Source organism: Haliotis rufescens, unplaced genomic scaffold (genome assembly GCF_023055435.1).
Source record: "Haliotis rufescens isolate VD_foot unplaced genomic scaffold, xgHalRufe1.0.p SCAF_100, whole genome shotgun sequence".
NCBI classification, from domain to species: Eukaryota; Metazoa; Mollusca; class Gastropoda; order Lepetellida; family Haliotidae; genus Haliotis; species Haliotis rufescens.
Window position 1 is genome coordinate 439,607 of NW_025963781.1, and position 19,749 is coordinate 459,355.

The following is a 19,749-nucleotide window of genomic DNA, read 5'->3' on the forward strand; positions in this document are numbered from 1 at the left end:
AGGGTGTGGAGACAATGCTACAACACCAAGGATAAGGTCTGTGATGCCGAACCAAAATGATTAAGAAAGAGTAACAGTAAATCTATTTTCAGAATACGTAGCCGCGCCTTATAACGAAACTGCAACGTATATTTTATTTTTCCACAATTCCTGTCCTGTGAAACTGTTGTTATAGCTTGATTAACACAAGCCAAATAAAGCTCTCTCACTATCTGCTCTTGTTAGCTCACCTGAATAAATATTTCGGACAATATAATGACACATCGTTTTGAATATGTTTTTTTCATTTGAGCATAAGGTTGTCTGTGAGTCAAACTATTCGTACACGAGAAACAATATTAACCACTCGAAACACCATCTGCATCCGATAATCACGCTCCATGTTTATTTACATCGCTAACTTCAAAGGAACGTTTACCTAACCTATTAACATATGATAACCTCAAGAAAAGGGGAGATCTTCCGGCCATTCTTCATCAGTGACAGGCTGATGAATTACTTAAAGAACCTATCACTTAATTAAGATTTACGAGGTAGTTATCTTCTATTGTCTTCAACCACAATGGCTTAATCTCTTTGAAGTAGATTATCTTTAATTGCTTTTTGACAAATACTGATCACCGTCAGCAATTAAGCTGTTAATCGTACGGTTATTTATGAAAGGAAATTGAACAGATTAAACCGATGTATAAAACAACGCAGGAGGAAGCATTTTGTCCTCCAACCGTAAGGGATCCGAAACCGATCAGCTCAGTGTCAAGTTGTAGGCAGACCCATCAGCCATGACAACCGATATTGATCGACATTTCCGAAACTAATCCATTTTTTGGTCTCTTTTTTAGGTTTTAAAACAAAGAAACTTATTTTAATTCAGATTATGCAGAGAATAATTAATAAGACCCACATGACACTAGGTCTGAGGGAGAGAGGGGGGGGGGAGAGAGAGAGAGAGGGAGAGACAGAGGGGGAGAGAGAGGGAGAGAGAAATAGAGATAGGGAGAGAGAGATAGAGAGAGGGAGAGAGAGGGAGAGGGGAGAGAGATAGAGATGGGAGAGAGAGAGAGATAGAGAGAAAGAGATAGGGAGAGAGAGAGAGAGAAAGAGAGACTGTATCCCCACAAAAACAGAACAAAAAATCCTTTGTGTGTTGCTGTCTTGACCCTCTCCCCTAGACTTACATCTAGTCTCTGAAATAAACGTATCGTACAGAAAAAAAATCAGTTGTCCGATTTTCTTAATAAAAAGGAACCAAGAGAATTTCTTCATTTTCTGCAGTAATCTAGACTTGACAAACATTATAGACTTGCATGGGCTGTTTTTGATATATTTGTATCAGGGTCTGTAAGACAGACTACCCCTCACCATCAACACACCCAATACCGATCGACTACATTCACAGATTCTGTCGCTTTCCTTGCGTCATCTGTTGCATGGCATCTCCAGCCCAGCCCATCACCAACGTTGCAGCACCACCGAGGTGACTGATACAGCCACGCCTTCACTACGGAGACTGGCTCTCGTAACGGAAGCTACTCGGCCTTGAGAAATTTAAGATGGAGAGAAAAAATGGGAAAGCTTGTAGAGATCTATTTGTTTAACTCTCTCTGCAAACGTAATTATTTGACTGCGGGGACAAGTGGGATGGGTTTTTTATTCTCTCTTCCAACTGTGAATGACGTGTGTGAACAGTCTCACTAACATTCTTCTTACAATCATTGGAATACACCACAAAACAACGGTTGCAAGTATATCATCTCACAATCATAATGTTTTGTAAATGTATACCGGTTAATGACTCGCTTCCTCTCATGAACGATGCATGCGTACGTCCTTAAAATTTTCCTCTCAAATACTTCTTTCTTTGAGAGGCATTTAGAAGTTGGGAGTACAAAGTGAGGATAATAATAATAATAATAATAATAATAATAATAATAATAATAATAATAACAACAACAACAACGACGACGACGACGACGACGACGATGATGATGATGATGATGATAATGATAATAATAATAATAATTACAATAAAGAAATTGTTCATCCATATATCTTACCCTTACTTACTTCTCAAATACATGTTTATGATATTTTATCGTACAATTTCATTTTTCCACACTATCATAATATTTTTTCAAGCTAAAGCGTACGTAAAACTTTACTTTAAAAAAATAGGTTTATGCCTGCGTGCGTGTGTAAATCTTTCTTTACTCTCAAAATCGTGTCTGCTGTCATACGTCGATGTAACACCAGTCTCTGTGGGCAATATTCTTTCAAATATTTTCATTCCATTTGCCTTGGTCGAGAATATCTACATGCTTATGCGGCCTAAAACAATATGTACTCACTCAGCTGTTTGCTGACGGGTATGCCCTACATCCTACATGTTTTATGACAATACATTTAAAACGTTAAAATATTTAAGACCGCACGAGTTGAGTTCTAAATTTAGAAGATAAAATGTTCTTGCCATCCTTTTGATTATTCTAGTGTCGTCATAAAGGATGGAGTTTTAACAAAGCTCGCGAAGTGTCTGCTTTGAAACCGTCTCTTCGCAAACATCATCTTCAAACAGTAATTATGAATTCAGTTCATTCAAACGTTACTCTTTCTTACCATTCCACAATGCCGGCACTTCATGCCCGCCGAGGCTATTCACGAAATCAAGGATATATTATACAGCGGAAATTTGTACGCGAGGATTATATTTGCTCATGTGTGGGGTATTCACACGAGCACATTTGAACTTTATTGAAACCGGTTGATGTTTTTTTTTCAAGGGCATTCAATTTATCGCCTTTTCATCAAACAACGACATGCACCAATGGCATATTATAAAACGGCGGGGTCTCTCGTCCGGGAAATATTTATCTAAGTGGTGTTATTTTACAGCTGGGTTATCCAAGGGCTCAATCTTTAGACAGTTCTCGGAACACATACCCTGATAAATTTTTATTCGCGACTTTAGTTGTTAGGAAAACGTGACACTTATGTCCTCACGTGAACTGTCCTGTTTGCTCTCATATCAAAATTCCTGCTCTGTTGGCGATGGGATCTTCCGGTGTAATAAATCCAACAGAAATATTTGACAGAGGATTTCTGTAATTCGTTGGACGACAGGGCTCCTTATGATTTGAAAATTCATACTCTCCAGCGTAGACTTGACAGCATGACTTGGTCGGAGGGGGGGTGGTGTGTGTGTGTGTGGGGAGGGGTGGGGGGTAGGGGGTGGAGGATTGATCTTGCCTCCTCTGAGGATAGGTTTTGGAACGCCTTTCTGCTCGTTTGAAGGATCTGTGTAATGTGGCCCTTGAATTAAATATATCATTTACTTTTATTTTGAAGGATGGAAACCAAATTTGACTGAAGACGCATGAACTAGCGAGATTTCATTTCATTTCATACGCACGTTTACTAATAAATTCCTGAAGCTCTGTTTCCACGAATATTGCTGTTCATGGCATTGAGACATTAATATTGCTTAACGGGTCGTTGGGGTAGCTTAGTTGTGAAAGTGTTCGCACCTTATGCCGACGGTCCAAGTTCGAATCCCCGCATGGGAACAATGTGTGAACCTAATTTGCGTCCCCGTTGTTATGTTGCTGGATTTATTACTAAAAGCGGCATAAAACGACACTCGCTCACTATTTCCATTTCAAATTTATACTTGTATGATACATATTTAGTGAGTGAGTATTTTTTTACGCCGCTTTTAGCCATATTCCAGCAATATCACAGCGGGGACAGCAGAAATGGGCTTCACACATTGTACCCATGTCGGAAATCGAACCCGGGTCTTCAGCGTGACGAGGGAACGCTTTCACCACTGGGCTACCCGACCGCCCCACATATTTAGTGTTACATAGCAAGGACGTACCCTTAAGTGGTACCTTCGGGAACACTGGTATAAAGTATAAACAAATGGGATTGACTAACGGATTTCAACTTGATATAATCTTTCAAAGGGAGTTTTTCGATATTGTCCCTTCGTACGGTAGACGCTGAATATATAAACCAAGGTTGTCGTTAAGGAGTACTTCATGTCAAGTCAGCCGCCTTGTTAACTATAGAAATGAAAAATAATAGTCGTTTAAAGTAACAAAACAACACCAAACACAAGATTAATTACGCCAAAATCATAAAGTGACACCCGTTTAGGGCTAAAACCACCCAAACAGACAGCTATGTAAACATATATTTAGGTGGGCGTTATCTTCTAATCACACGATTATCTTAATCCGCTGTCGAGTCACAGCAGTCGGTGCGAGTCCACCTCGCTTTCATGTCGGCCCCTTATCCTTTTACGGGTTATCTGCTTCATAAACCAAACTCATTGTACCCCCAAGCTCAGAAGACTCCGAGGGAGCGTCACGCAAATTAACGTGAGATAACATGGCGTCACCTGTGACTGATTCTGTTAAAGCAGTGTTGAGTGTGGTGTATTCATAGAGTCGTTTATAAAGAACGATGGGAGCTGTGTCGGGGTGTGGTGACTTCATTAGACGTGTACAGGTATACGTGTCCTGGCGCTTGGATTAAATTGGTTCGGATGTGAAAAGGAAGGTTTGGATCCTGAACAGTTTTACTTTCGATTTGAATACGTAAGTATATTGTTGTTTACTTTTGATATGGGAGAGTTTGGTAAAACTGGGGGTAGGGCTTGTTGTGTGTGAGGGTGGTGGAGAGAGAGAGGGGGGGAGAGAGAGAGGGGAGGGGGAGAGAGAGGGGGGGGGGTAGGGAGAGAGAGTCTGTGTGTGTGTGTGTGCAGTTTAAACATTTTTATTTCAACTGGAAATTGGGATCGGTAAACAAGACAGCGCTTATTTGAATACCTCTCCCTATAAAGAAATCAAGCAACAAAGATAGTCTATGTGTATACATAATATTTACACAAAAAATACCTTGGTGGTCAGTTATCAAGCACGATCATCAGTGTCCGGCTTTATAGTCAGAATGATGGGGTTACGCGTAATAGCAAGCACTACATAAAGTACACAAGATACATATATATTATATGTGAGGGTTTGGTGTATTAATTAAGTTAAAATCTACCAGAATTTGTGAAAGCATACACAGATAGAGGAATGTCTTGATTTACTTCATAGGCCTTCATATATGTGAAGTAATGTATTAATATCATATCCTTGTTATGTGGACCGCCTCCGTGGTCCTGTGGTAGAGCGTCCGCCCGGAGAGCGGAAGGTCCAGGGTTCGATCCCGGGCCGCGTCATACAAAAAGACGTTAAAAGATTGTACTTGTTGTTACCCTGTCTGGCGCTCGGCATTAAGGGGCTAAAACAAGGAGTCAGTATACTGTGTCTGAGTGGGGTATTCGTGTTAAACTGCGGCATGGTATCTCAGTGACCTAGCACTATAAATCGGCATCAGTCCGGACTAGTACAAGCATCCACACACACACGTTCATGCACGTCGCTATATAAGTGCAATAATCTTTGACGCGACGTTAAACCAAATTTCACCTCACCTTGTTATGTGATATAATACATTGCTTCTTATTTGATCATAATTGCAACAAACAGGTGCCTGTGTGGGGGTATGTATGAGTACGTGGTTGTGTGGGAGTAGGCACTACTATGAAACATGTCAAGGGTGGGGTCATGTTAAGGCAATAAGTCATATAAGTAATCGATATTTTTTGTTGATAGTAAAATATTAATATTACTTGATAGCTGTAGGTCACAAAGGTGGGGTGGTATCTGTCAGGAACAAGATATAATGAAATTAATCGATAGTTGTGTATTTTCACAGTGCAGTATAAATGTTACTTGAGCCTTGGACCTCCCTGTTGTGTGACATGACACAACATTGAATGACATCGCATTGGCCACCTTAACACCAGCAGGAAAAAATCAATGCGGTATTCATGTACAGAAACATTCCTCTCCAACTTATAAAATTACACAAACCTCCATTCATAATGTTTTCCTTTGATGTTGGTTTTATATATAGATATGACGCATGGATAGGTTTCACATTTATCAGAATTCATAAATGTAGTTTAATTATTGATAGAAAACGTATCAAGATACAGGTTGTATTTTAAAAAGAAATACGGTATATATATATATATATAACTATGGGACTTTCATCAATAAACTCCAGGGCCCACTTGCACAAAGCGATCTTAGCGCTAAGATGATCGTAACTCCCATACTTTAACATAGGCTTACAATAGTTGTAGCGCTAAGATCGCTTTGTGCAAGTGGGCCCAGGTTTACCAGTCGTCTACACTGGCTTGCTCGTATAGGTATGGCTGGGTATAGGTTTCTGTTACCTGGTACAAAAACATTAGGAAAGTCAACACGTTTTGAAGAATGAATCTAGAGTTCTTACAATCCTAGCAATGTCATACACACCAGGTATTCATACATAAACTCACTTAGCAGACAGCCGAGGCAGGTAGAACTCAAGAGCGCTTAGCAGAGTGGCACGCCGCGTCTTCAGAGCGTCGCCGTCTTGGTCTAGTCACACGCGTCTACCCAAGTGTCATGGAACATGATAGTCTTCTGTTCAATTAGTGAGAAATACTCTCCTGCTCATTCAAAGATTTCACATGACCTGTGCTCTAGTCAGAAATGTTGGTCATTGGGGAAAGGAGGAATGGACCATTAGGAATTCCGTTGTCCGGCCTGGGAGTGTTGACTGTGCTGTTCAAACACGAGTAAATACGAACATTGTGTTTCTGTGGACGTTGGTAGACATATCCAGTTAACGACAGAGTTGCGATGACCTTTCTGCTTAAAGAGAACACCCTCAGTTTGACTTCGGGATGTGTGTGAGTACAACGTTATCTACGCCCGATTTGCGAGTACATATGTGACCAACCATGGGGTAAGGCACCTTATGGGTGAAGAAGTTTGACTTTTCATATATATTTTTTATACTACAGCATCTTCGGAACACGAAAATACAACCCACAAGCTTCAATTCATATTTATTACAGAGATACATGACATCACACATGGCTATCTTCACTGAAGGATGTTGACGTCAAACGTCTTTATGACGTCTGAGCACAATTGGGGCGGTCGGGTAGCCTAGTGGTTAAAGCGTTCGCTCGTCACGTCGAATACCCGGGTTCGATTCCCGACATGGGTACAATGTGTGAAGCCCATTTCTGGTGTACCCCGCCGTGATATTGCTGGAATATTGCTAAAAGCGGCGTAAAACCATACTCACTCACTCACTCACTGAGCACAATTGTATCCTAACACTTATAAGGTCCATTTTCTCCTGGTGGATAACATATACAGTAAACTACGGTTATAACGAACTCAAAGGGACCACTAATTTTAGTTCGTTATAACCGTAGTTCGTAATAAGCATATACACAGCATAACTACAGCAAATAGTCGGGACAAAAAAGTAAGTTCGTTATATCCGTCAGTTCGTTATAAGCGTGTTCGTTATAAACGTAGTTTACTGTATGCCCAGTTTAGAAGCGTGTACTTTGTGTAAGGGTCTTGTTTCATCGAGGATCAGGCTAAACGGACCTCTTTCAACTTGCTGGGCTAACAGCCCCAATCTGTGCTCGCCGATTTCGTCTTCAGTGATGAACACACCACATTAAAACATATTTTAGAGCTTTATGATTTAATTTTCGAAGTAGTGATTTGTTTGATGTGATATCAATATGCAAAATGCGATGTCGAATGTCCACCCCTTTATACACTATCATGGTTGTTAAGAACGTGGACATCATACACGTATATAGATCAACAGACCCACATGTTTCCATGGCAACCCTTATCTCAAACTCATTTTATTCATCAATATTTATTATAGATTTCCATTCCCGTATATCTTTGTCATAGCTGTTATGCAATAACACGCTATTCACGATAAGTATAAACTCACCCTTGTTACCATGGTAACCCTTTTCAAATACTCATATACGATTCATTAATGGAGTCCTTTGATAAAGATCTAATTGACAGACAGAGGTGTTTCACTAAGTATGCACGTGTTTATTAAACACCATCAGGGCTATTCAGAAAGTGAATACAGCCCCAAACATGCATGAACATGTGACGAGAGTAGGCTAATTAACACCATGAGTAATCTATTGTACCCCGCCGGTGGATAATGAAATGAACATCCTCTCTATTGTTAATATTTCATGAAAGTTGTAAATGAAGTACAAATTAGAGAAATCCAATACAGATCTACTCACAGCCTTTGTCTAACCAAGATAGCATATCACGTCTAGCCGATCTATTCGCGGGGATGTCGATGTGGCAACAGATTGACGATGTCCGTGAATTTTGTTTGTTAAAGATGAGGAAAGGATGGACGATTTTATTTACGAATTGGAGCATTATGTTGGTATTGCAACTGGTGATATATCTAACGAATTGAATCATTAAAGAATATACATTTTGTGACCTAAAGTTTACCTACTAGAAACATTAAATAAAAATAATTGAGATTAATCTTTTTTCACAATTAACCTTCTAATGTCACAAGTATCACAAAATCATCTCTAAACATAAAACAATGTTGAATCTGATATTCATTTCTAATACATATAATTCCGTTCGTAGGGACATACATTACCATACGTCCAAGTTAACCGTATATAGTTAAGGCTTACAGATGTAAGCACTGTTTTTGTTCGAAGTGATATAGATGTCCATACGTTTAAGCTGACCTTTATATTTACCGTAAACTACGGTTATAACGAACTCAAGGGGACCCCAAATCTTAGTTCGTTATAACCGTAGTTCGCTATAAGCATACATACAGCATAACTACATCAAATAGTCGGGACAACAAAGTAAGTTCGTTATATCCGTCAGTTCGTTATAAGCGTGTTCGTTATAAACGTAGTTTACTGTAATGCTTACCCAAGTAGAAACTGTTTTTATGTGATGAATAATACTAATTGGTCATGTGCGATATCCTTTTTTACAATCGACAACCAGGAGTAAACGAAATTATTGTATCCAGTTCTGGATGGAGTGAGTTTAATCTTCCGTATGCTTCTCCATCTGTTAGTTAATGTAAGGCTCTTATAGACCTTCTGTCAATACATTGCCCACACACCCTCCTATAATTATTCATTGACTTAAACATGCACATAAACCCTATGTTGAACACACATCTCCCATGACCCCAGACAAACATCGAAGATTATGACCTTCCTTACAATACTACAAGAATTAATTCTCGTTCCGGTTGGACTGAGGCGATCACTGAGACGTTAACGTTTATTTCGACGTACATATGGACTACGCTACACTATAATTACAGCGGCCATCTTGTCAAATTAACATTCCTCACCAGAACCACATCACAGATGTTGGCGGTCTCCATGGTTGTGATATTACATTTTCCTGCGAAGGGACACTCTTTTTGTGTCATCAGCCCTGAACGAGCGTTGTGGTTAAATTTGTATGTTCCATATCGTTGTTTGAGAAGTTAGTCAGATGGTTCGAGTGTTCAGCGTCAATAGATGACGCATACATTACGCGATTACCTTTAGGCAGAAGGTTTAGACCCGATGTTGTAAATATATATGGAAAGTAGTCGAGTTTTTATTGAATCTAGTTTGTAAGTAATTTTCTGTGTCGTGTCTAGCCATATTCAAGCAATATCAGGCCAGTGGGGTTTCTGTAAGAATATAGGTTACCAGTAACACTGTTCCTATGCTTGTTGTAAGAAGAGATCGTGTGACTTGGTTGATTGAACGTCATCGTATCACAGATGCGTAGCTCGATGCTCATGACATCAACCACTTGATTGTCTGGTCCAGAATCACTTATTTAGAGATGACCGGATGTTGCGGGAATGTTGTGGAGTGGCGTTAAACAACAAACAAACAAACAAACAAACAAACATGAACTATCAGGGCCTTGGAAATTTCTTTTAACACAACTTGGGATTCGAACACGGGTCTTTAGATTCACAAGCGAACATAAAGGCCACTCCAGCGTCCCAAATCATATGCGGTGAAAGATTGACTTCAGTGGGACACGTTTCATTTACATCTACAGTAAACTACGTTTATAACGAACACGCTTATAACGAACTGACGGATATAACGAACTTACTCTTTTGTCCCGACTATTTGATGTAGTTATGCTGTAAATATGCTTATAACGAACTACGGTTATAACGAACTAAAATTAGTGGTCCCTTTGAGTTCGTTATAACCGTAGCTTACTATATGTTGCATGTTTTTTGTCGACGTTTGTTAATAAGGAATAGAATTTATTGATGTCAACTTCTTTATGAGGAACACAGCTTCTTTATTATGAGGAACACAGCTTCTTTATTATGAGGAACACAGCTTCTTTAATATGAGGAACACAGCTTCTTTATTATGAAGAACACCACTTCTTAATTATGAGGAACACTACTCCTTATTATGAGGAACAACTTCTTTATTATGAGCAACACAAAATCTTTATAATGAGGAACACAACTTCTCTATTATGAGGAACACCACAATAAAGATGTTGTGTTCCTCATAAAAAAGAAGTTGACATCCATAAATTCTCTCCCTTATGCCTTTCAAAGACGTGTGTGTTAATATTGAATATTTAACGTGGCATCGGCAATATGTCAGCCATGTGTGTCGATTCTTTGCTGTTGGCAGTATCAATACTGATTTACTGAACAGTACCGAGTGTTAATACTTGAGGATATACTGTGTTGCTGTTCTTGGAATTACAGTTGATGGTAACAATAGCTGGGGAAATAGCGTGTGATTATATACTCAGTGTCATAAATCAGATACAAACCCTCAATCAGCCTTCCTTCATTAATGACATGGCGCGGACACCAACACCATAGACCTTCTGAGATTCGATGATCGCTAATTGCGATGGTGGAAATAAGAAATAATCCCGACACGTGTCGAACCCATTTCCCGCTCAAAATATGCAAATATGCTTTACAATAAGTGTGTATTATTATTTTCTGTCGTCGATGCGCACACGCTCCAGCCCCCCTAATGGCATTCCATAGATCAATGTGAATTTGACACGATCTCGAAGGCGTTTCATCAAAAACAGCCTTCCGCAGGAACACCACACTTAACTCTTTTGTGTTCCACGACATCCATAGCCATTTTTTTCACCTTGCTGTCTTTATGATTCATATGCACTGTTCACCCTTCAAATTGTTTTGGTCATCGACCAGCTGGCGAATATCGTCTGCTTTTGCCGCGTGCCAAAGAGAAAGCAGACGACAAATATGCATAGCTTTTTCACCTTGAAAAGCATATACGCCCGTGCGGCTAAGTATTTGACCAGTGGTCATTAGCTGGTTGATCATGTTTGCCCCTTAATCTTTCAGTGCCGTCCAGTATAAATTTACCTCTGGGATTTTCTCTGTCTATCTAATACTCCCGCTTTGCAGATGGCTCAGAGGATTGATTTCGGTTTAAGTATGTCTGCGATGTACAATGGGCAAATTTGTTCTGATCTTGTGTACATGGTTAACGAATTGATATTACACATCGTGGTTTAATATTTAAAGTGACAGCTGTTCTGATGAGATTTGATAGTTGGTCTACCGGAGAGCGGAAGGTCGATGGTTCGGTCAAAAGACGTTAAGAGATTTTACTTGTTGTTGCCCTGCCTGACGCTCGACATTAAGGATCTAAAACAGGTATTGGTCGGCTTGGAGACAGTTTACTGTGTCTGGCTGGGTATTCGTGTTGAACTGCAGCGATCCCCAGTGGGAAAGTACTAAGAAAACGGGATTAGGCCGGACTAGTAGGAACACACACACACACACACACACACACACACACACATGTCTGGGATAGGAGCCAAGTAAACGGAGGATCGGGAGGCCACAATGTCGGAATGCTTCGTGTCCTCGTACCCCGATGGCTTGGAATTGTGATTATGGGATCAATCAATGGTATATGTGTCCAAGACTCCAACATAAAAAAATCCGTCGTGATCAATGTCGGATATTGCTTACTGCGGCGCAAAACTAAATTCCCTATCGTAATGAAAAGAAACCTCACAGCTGTCTTCCACAAAACCACACCCACAAAACAAAACAGGCTCCTTCACAAAGCGATCGTAGCAGCACAGCCATTATAACTCCCACAACCTCTCAGACTTACGATAGTCGTACCTCTAATATAGGTTTCCGAAAACGGTCCTGGATTCTTCGTACACCGATCACGTTTGATGACAGATGATAAGTCCCCGAGGAGCACATGCTACCAGATCTTGCATTGTTAAGATCAACACAACCCAAGACCTCGAAGAGACTGTGTCTACAAACCAGATCTGAAACCATTCGCACGCGACCTTCTGGGTAGCGCATCTAATATTTCCATGTTCTCGAGTCGAGTATTGTCTTGGGCTGGTTCTGGCCAATTCACCTGTCTACCACCTGTTACCTTGCACCGCAGATCAACTTACTAACTACCTTCACTAATTACCCGGCACGCGACAATCGCCATTTTCTTTAAGTCACGTGATACACGAGATTTCCTTGGCAGAAAAAGAGAGTTTGTGAAATATGCACGGCGCTTATCTCCCTTCGATATACCCAAACGCGTCCAAAGACGTGTTTCTGGTGTTAAGTGATGTAGGTTTTTTCTAACGGGGAACCAACTGCCGATGGTTAGTTAGGATAAAATTGTTTTAGTCGCAAGTGTTTTTTAGTTGAAAGAACGTCTATGGAGTCACCACAGATAAATGTAATAATACATTCTGTTCTGTTCTGGAAAAAGTGTGCAGGCTGGTTAATCAAACCACCATATATTGATCGAACAATTAATTTATTTTTCTTTGTTTTTTTTCCAGTATACTTTGATGCTTACCTTTGGATTATCAGTGGAAACTCTCGCCAAGGACGGAATCACACAAGTTTGGTATGTATGAACATTTGCATTTAAAATTTGGAAAAACACGAAGACATGAAACATTTTGTTGGTAATACATATGTTAAAATTTCCATGAAAATCAAGTTGATATTCGTATTGTTCTATGTCGTGACTCTTAAACCTTTGACGTGTGTCGAAAACTGAGATTTAAAGGGGGGCTATTCTACATGGACTGTCCTGCGTTTTCAGTCGAGGCCTGGACACTGTAATAATCACCTCGTTTGAAACTAAACCAGTGTCTGGGTAATTAGGGTATGCGTTAACTGTTGGAGAATAAAATTGAGTTCCACGAGCTTTTAAGGAAAACAACCATTGAATCAGTCTTGCTATTAGTGCCAATTTATGGAGTTGCATGCCCCTTTAAGGATATAAGTATGGTTTTAAGCCGGTTTTAGCAATATTCCATCAATATCACGACAGTGGGCACCAGACATTAGCCTCACACATTGTACCCATGTGGGGAATCGACCCTTGGCCTTCGGCATGACGAGCGAACACTTTAACCACAAGGCTACCCCACCACCCTCTAGTCCACATCAAGACAGGACCACCTCTGGTATAGACAAAACCTTTGTTTACAGTCAACCCCTAAGTGACATGAACACCTGACAGGTCAATAACCGCCTAAATAAATACATTAACTCCAATCTGGTAGATCTGCTACATTAAAATTGCAATTGTAGAACATCTCATTTTCCTATTTCATTGATGCCCGCTGCTCCATAAAAATTATCAGCGGGGAGAAACTTGATGATCCGTTTCATGGCCAATAAAACTAGATTTCCAGACCGGTGAAGTGATGGTTAAAAACGTGAATCTCTTAACTTTATTTTCCTCTCCTACGATTTGCTTAAACATGGCCGATCACAATCAATACACTGTACCTACAGTAGCAAGTCTCGCAAAGGCTTTCTGAACACAATGGTCAATGTAAGGACCTAGAAATTACCCACATGGACAAGTGACAATCCTCTATATTTTCCACTCCCATGATTAACATAAACATGAACCAAAACAATCTATATACTGTATCTACACAAGTGTAGCAAGTCCTGTAAAGGCTCTCTGAACAAAATGGTCAGTTTAATGACCGCTCCACGGACAAGTGACCATCCTTTACATTAAATGACCAGGAGGTGTCGAATTTGGATGCCATTGTTAATGTCCCAGAAACTCAAAGGCCCGCCCTTGCCACGGTTTATTTGTTATACCGATGTCCATTTGCATGGGTAGCAGTCAGAGATGATTTATGAGCAAATGGCGACAATATGCGCCACGTCCATGACAGGTAAATCATCGCGTTAGGTCCGTGGATTAGAACCCAGCGATGACCAGAGGTGAGTTTAGGGTCATTCCCGTCGTTTTATTGTAACCTGAACTATATAATTCTCATAGAAGAGGATAGACATGGATTTCTATGGAATGTATATTTCACAGACCATCGACTGTTTGAAGATTCTGCTTTCAAAACGGAGAAAGAGAATCCCCTTGTCGGACTCCTGTGCATGTTCGTTGAAGCACGAGAGAGTACAAAATACTGTATGGCGACTGTTGCTTACTGCTCGGATAATGTAAATATGTTCGGACAAAGGAATACATATTGACCAGGGGTCATCTTCGGGTGACCATGTAGACATAAATACGTTCTATCTATCACAGATCAGGTTTTCTGCGTGGATAACAAAAGTGGTTTTCATCTGGAGCAAAATTCATATTTGTATTATACGAGTAGGAAGATTTTGTTGAAACTTGTTGTAAATCCAATGTGGACAAAATAAGTACACCGATTGTCTATCTATTCCATGCATTAATAATATAATCGGTTTTCATCTTTAAGGGTATGCCACTTGGTTCGATGTATGGTGAATCGCTGCTTCAAAACTCAATTCAGCAACATCATTCATTAATCTTTTGTGGAGTGAGTGAGTGAGTTGGGTTTGACTCCGCTTTGAACCTCTTGTGAAGAATGTAGTAATTTTGGAGGTGTTATGAAATAGAAGAGAGACCTCATTAGAGGTGTGGGTTGGTGTGTCTTAAAGATGTTATGTTATTCACATTTTACCAGTGACAGTATTTTCTATGAAAACAATTACAAGCCTTTAAGGGCCACGGGACCACAACCTCTTCTTCTCTGTTTAAAACAATACTTTAAAAAGTGAATATTTCAAAAAACTAATCCATGCTTTTGAAATTGTTTGCCCTCTCCTTGAAAGAAACATGTTCGCATGTCCAGACAATTTAGGGGGTAATGAAAAAATGAAGCACATTTATTTCTCTAGTTCTGTTTTTAATTATAAAGTAGCGTTTTGCCTAACACAATCCAACAGCACAGCCAGGTGATGGGCCTGTCTTTATCACCGGACATATAATTTACAGCACTACAGGTCCCAGAACACGCGTAGTGATACTGTTGTAGCAGCGATCGCGCCTGTCTTTGAAGTATCGCATTTCATGACTCCTCTCAAGCCGTCAATGCTATCTTGCAGATGGTCACTTGACTTCCAGCTTCAAGTGGTCATGCATATTCATGAGCACTATCTCCATGCTTTCCTTACAAAGCATGTCGTGCAGTAGATCCTGGTATCAATGCATCAATGTGTTTATTTAACGATTGTATTCTCCCGGTGTTTGTCGTGGTCATGTCCCATGACTTGTTGTGTACGTTCAGTGGGTATACTATGTACATATACACCGAGTCGTGTGGCCATCCTTGTTCGTCACAGGTGTGCGTGTCGTGAAGGTTAATGTCAGAAGTGATCTTGACACTCTGGAATTTGTCTTGGTCAAACATCGATAATGGTGGTCAACGGGCACTTAGATTGGCGTCTAGATCGTTGAGATCGTGCTGCAAAACTGGTCACATGGTTCATACCTTCAATTGTTGCAAATACCCCACTCTCGCTTATGATGGCAACGTGATGAAAATCGTTTCTGAGAATGAACAGTGTCATTGATGCAATGACTTCTTTCCCTGACAACGTAACTTGCTGCTCATGATATCGCTCACTGGTTGTTCAGGATTGAATATTTGTCATCGAAAAACCCAAACTCACTATTCATTTGATCAAAAATATAATTACTTATACTTAGATATTTTACTAACATGATTGACGCCGGGTAGCCTTTTTTTGGAGTTAGCATTCGTTAGTGGCGCTGAAATTTCGATTCACAGTTGATTACAGTCTATGAAGCATGTTGTCCCCCTGTGATATTTCTAGAAGAACGCTACAATCGCCACAAAACCAAATTCACCCACTCACAAACGAACACGCCAGACCGCATTGCCGAAGGGTTATCAGCGAGAAGACAATTTCCTTGTACGAAGACTGATTCGGTTATCAATTGTAACATCAGTTTTGGCATTTACAATTCATTTCCTGGCAAATCAACATTGACATTTAGTGGCTCTTAAGCGGCGAGATCACTGTGTTTATTACATCTAAATCAGGCGGGCTTGCCACTTGTTAAACACTGCGATACCCCATGGCTGCCCCGTGTATTGATTGTCGCTTTGTGCGTGTAAATCCGGGCCAATTGACAGTTCTTGCTGATGGTAATCTAAGTTACGAGCAGAAACAAAGTATTTCGTTCAGTTGGTTGTTATAATGCGTTGATTTGAGAGAGAGAGAAAGAGGCAGCGAGACACAGAGAGAGAGAGAGTGAGTGAGAGAGAGAGAGAGAGAGAGAGAGAGAGAGAGAGATGTTTAACGCTGCACTCAGCAACATTCCAGCAAAATGGCGGCGGTAGTAGTCAGTGTATACGGGAGAGATTCTTCAACGATTTTTTGTGGCCAGATTTCGACCTAGATGAGTGAGGTGAGTTTAACGTAGTGCTGTAGGTTTGTGCTAGACAACCTCGGTAATCCAGGCATCTGGGTCATAACCTCACTAATCCAGCCATCTGGCGTACTGACGTCAATAATCCAGCCAACTGGCGTTCTGACCTCGTTAATCCAGCCATCTGGTCTACAAGGGAGAAAGATCCCGCAGTGCGGTTTACACATAAACGGAGTTAATTTCCTTCAAACCGACCACAAATCGTTAAATCTTAAACAGAAGCATTGTGTCTCGACACTGTGTTCTTGCCTCTCCATCTCTGACAGTAGGGCAGTATCTTTTCCGTTTTATGAAAAGCAGGACATGCATGTCCAAATTGACATCCTTTAAAAACACATTTTCAAATATTGAACCAAGAGTCGTCATTGTGTGAATGTCAAGATTTCAATTTAGCTTGGCATGTTTGCAATGAAAGCCTTGAATTAAAGTGTCCACTCGCTCGCAATGTTGTTTTCCTATAACAAGTGCATTCATCTCATGTAATTGCCTCACGATGCGAACAATGGCTTCATCCAGCGTAATCTGCCCCAGCACTATTGGATCCTTGCCCCCTCATAATATCAACACTGTAATACTAGATAACGTAAATAACACCCACCGTTAAGAGCCAATAATGGGCTGTACACTCCCAGTAAGCTTATAACAGCATGCAATCGGGTGTCAGCCATAGAGGTTGCTTAATTCGGCATAACGTGTCAACACGTGGTCCACTGTCCACCCACGGTCACTTGATGGTGATAATGATTGAATCACACTGGCAACTTTATTGGTCAAGTGATGGGGATAGGATGAGATGCTCCTTGGTCGTGGTCAGTTGGTGACCAGATCGGACTAGCCTTTGGAGTCTCTAAATTGGACTTGTTAAGAGGACTGACGTGTTTCTTGATGCTTCAACCGACCTGGATATTTATGCTTCTTGTTCGTGGTCTGTGATTGTATTAACACATTGCGACTGGTGCAAGAAGGCTTGGGATGAGAAGTTCTGTGCCAAGTGTCTCCGTCCACTGGAATGCCTGCTGATGCTCAAAGCTCTTATCTATTCTGGACCAAGACGGTATGTACAATGTACGAGCATCCTTTACATTGCTGTGAGAGAAACGTAGTGTTGCTGCTGTCACGGGCGACAGTGTATGTTATCACAAAATATAGATGACCAAATGTGTACCACTGTTTTATAGTGATTCCTACACACATGCTCTTGATATAGTCGGAGTCGTACACTGTTTTTGGCAAAAATGTCATATGATTATGGATAAAAATAGCCTTGCATGACAACGGTATAAGGATCTATACTGAAACGTCCTTTACAGTAAATTAAGAAGTTATCCATAAATTGTGTCTACTTTGCCATCGTGGAAAGCGTTTGTCTCTTTCAATTAATTATTTATTTCTCCAGTGAGGTGTAAAAGATAAAGTAGACACAATTTAACTTCTTGTCTTGCTTGACAACGGTATAAGGATCTATACCGAATCGTCGCCTGTACAGTAATTAAAGAAGTTGTTATCCAGAAATTGAGTCTACTTTGTCATCCGTCAACTTCTAAGCAATGCCTGTCAAACAATTCGAGGTATAAATGATATTTTGATACAACATACTTCGATAAAACGAATGTTCTTTAACCAACCGAAGTTAGTAATTTATATTATAAAAAAATTATGAACTTTGTAAATACCCGAATCTCATTTCATAAGATGACCCAGTCGTCTAAGGCGCCGCGATTCGCTGTGGAGAGTTGCGTCCCTTGGGCACGCCAGAAACCTATGATTGTGGGTTCGAATCCCGGTTCGCCCCAATTATGTTTAGAACTAGGTTTGCCAGCACCATACTCGTTCCCGTGGGTTTCACCGAAGTGGTAAACGTCTGAGACCTGCATAACTTCGGGCTTTGCTCCCACATTAAGCTGACACGCCGTGATATAACTGGAATAATGTTAAAAGCGGCGTTAAACCCAACTCACTCCCTCATTTCATAAGATATGGACCATCAAAAAAAATATTAAATTTATAGATTGGTTTTGGCAGGCGTTCAGACTTGAATCAGAACTTTAATTTACAATTGGTATGCTGACTGTCAAAGGAACGTTACTGTGTTGTCAAATTAGCCCGTATCTAATACGTTGGGGTGGAGAGAGCACTCATGAACCCTAAGACCTTTACCTAACCCTAAGCCTTTTAACTAACAAAATCCCTAACAGGGTTTCAGAGAACCCCACGTGGAGCCACCACAGGGTCAGTAGGGGGCGTTATGACGGAGACAAAGCTTCACGATGTGCACAAAAGTCAGGAGTGTGGTAAATTAACGCTGGGTTGTGGGAAAGCGATGAGGCGAACACTATCCCCCTTCTACCGAGAGGCATCACTGGTGTGCCGGCAGGGGGTGGCGGACAATAACTACACCTGTTGATGACTGATTGGATTTTGATAGAAGTACCCTCAGTGTCTCTTCACAGCAGAGATCGTGGTTCGAATCCCGTAATACTGGTTTGAAGAACCATGAATGACCTTGTTTGATGGCAACTTTTATTCTGTCGACCATTCTTTGAAATCCGTTTTCGTGGTTTCTTCTCAAACCAGTGATATTGTATGTGACCTTGAAACAGCGGCTTAACTCTAAGATGCCAGATTCATTAAGAGCAACGACGGAGTGATGGCCTTTGTTCAAGTCTCCCAAAGAATGGGAATATTGCGTTCTGGCAAAAACTTTAGTCCCTTTTGCATCTTTTAGAAAGGCTTACGATGATGGAAACTACGTGATTAATATTTGATCAAAGGGACCGGCGTATGGAGGAGACGGTTCGAGACGTTTTACTACCAATAAAAGATTAGCGCTTAAGCTTTAAATGACAGAACAAGCAGTTGATAAGTCTCCAAAATTATCACACCGCTGTGTTGACAAGAGTCTCATATTACTTCAAATGCAAGCCTCATTTGACAAGAAAATGATCGCTAAGCTATTCCGCTCCTTCTTGATCTCTAGTTCATGTTCTTTGTTCCTCTCGCCACTGGTAATCTTATTGGCTACGGTTATACGCCAA

At 40.6% G+C, this 19,749-nt stretch overlaps 1 protein-coding gene across 5 annotated transcripts in view; it reads left to right on the plus strand.

The window, feature by feature from the left end:
• LOC124120522 overlaps window positions 1-19,749 on the plus strand; it is a 104,004-nt gene that overhangs the window by 74,865 nt on the left and 9,390 nt on the right. For 3 of the 5 annotated variants that reach the window (XM_046483362.2, XM_046483359.2, XM_046483361.2), the window contains one exon: window positions 12,798-12,865. The gene's annotated coding sequence lies outside the window, so the exon portion shown is untranslated. Of the gene's footprint in view, window positions 1-4,381; window positions 4,602-6,529; window positions 6,797-12,797; window positions 12,866-19,749 lie in introns of those variants that run through there. The other 2 variants (XM_046483364.2, XM_046483363.2) reach the window with 2 other exon arrangements.